This window comes from Cynara cardunculus (genome assembly GCF_001531365.2).
Source record: "Cynara cardunculus var. scolymus isolate 2C chromosome LG 11, CcrdV1, whole genome shotgun sequence".
NCBI lineage: Eukaryota > Viridiplantae > Streptophyta > Magnoliopsida > Asterales > Asteraceae > Cynara > Cynara cardunculus.
In genome coordinates this window covers 6,181,375-6,182,689 of record NC_037538.1, presented here as the reverse complement: position 1 = coordinate 6,182,689, position 1,315 = coordinate 6,181,375, and positions in this window count along the sequence as shown.

Here is a 1,315-nt window from a genome sequence, read left to right as displayed (position 1 = left end):
AGGCGGGCCTAGTCGCCGATGCCATTGTCGGAGAAAGGGAATGAAAAAGGAGGCAGGTCTGTGAGATGGAGAGATTGGCAAGATCGTTTGGGAGGAAGAAGGAAGCGTGGGAGGAGGAGGGGGAAGGATGAAGCTGGAAGGAGAGGAGATGTGGGGAAGGGTAATCCTGGAAAAATAAGCCTCTGAACCATAAGGCAACCCATTAGATGCAAAATCGTTATGAGGTAATTGTCACCATTAAGAGGTTCCATTTTTTTGCCAAACAGCCTCTGCCTCTTACCGATTAAGAGGCTCCCTCTTAATGTCAACATTAAGAGGCAAACAAACAGCCCCTAAGAGTTTTTTTTACTTTTATTTAAAAATAAATAAATACTTATTAATATAAATATTTTTTTTTTTTTGATGACATTGCATAAGAGATAACATTGATACATATATGTTAAACACAAAAGAACGTTAATTCTAAACGATCAACAATTTGAACCTAAACCATTAATAATTTAAATCTAAAGCTAAATAATTAACAATTTGGACTATAGTTTTACACATATTGATGAATATGTCCTAAACATATGAAAAATTGAGCCTCAAAATTTTGGAGGCCTTGTTCAAAATCACACATTTAACATGCTAAGGGACGACCATGACTCTATGAGTTGCACTGTTGTACGATATTAATTCTTTAATTTTATTTTCTTTCATAATTTTTAAATTACATTATTTTAAAAATATTAAAATAACCTAAAAAAATTTAAAATACTACTTTTTGTAAGAGTGGTTAGGCTTTTGAAATCATCTTATGAATATCTCATTCATTTTTCAAGTCATTATATTTTTAGCGTGTTTTCGGGGCTAATATTGCAATTAGTCATATAAGTATGGATATATCATTAATATAATAATAATAATATATAATGTGTGTCGATGTATTGATGAATATATATATATATATATATATATTTATACACACACTTAAAAAATAAATGTACAAAGTAGTTATATAACTTAACTTAAAATAATAATATATAAGGGATAATATATACATAATATAGTACTAGAAGGGTACTCGTGTAATGCAACGAGATAAATCGATTTTAATGTTTAGTCTTTATTCTTTCTCTATCGATATAATACAATTTTATGTATTTTTGAGAAAACGATAATGTTTTTATTTTTGAATGAAATATATACTAAAAAAAATCGATATTAGTATCAAATTAATTATTTAATAGTTCTTGTTTTTTTGGTGTAACTTCTCTAATTTATTTTTTTATTATAATTTAATTTAGATTTAATAACAAAATAATTTATTTTT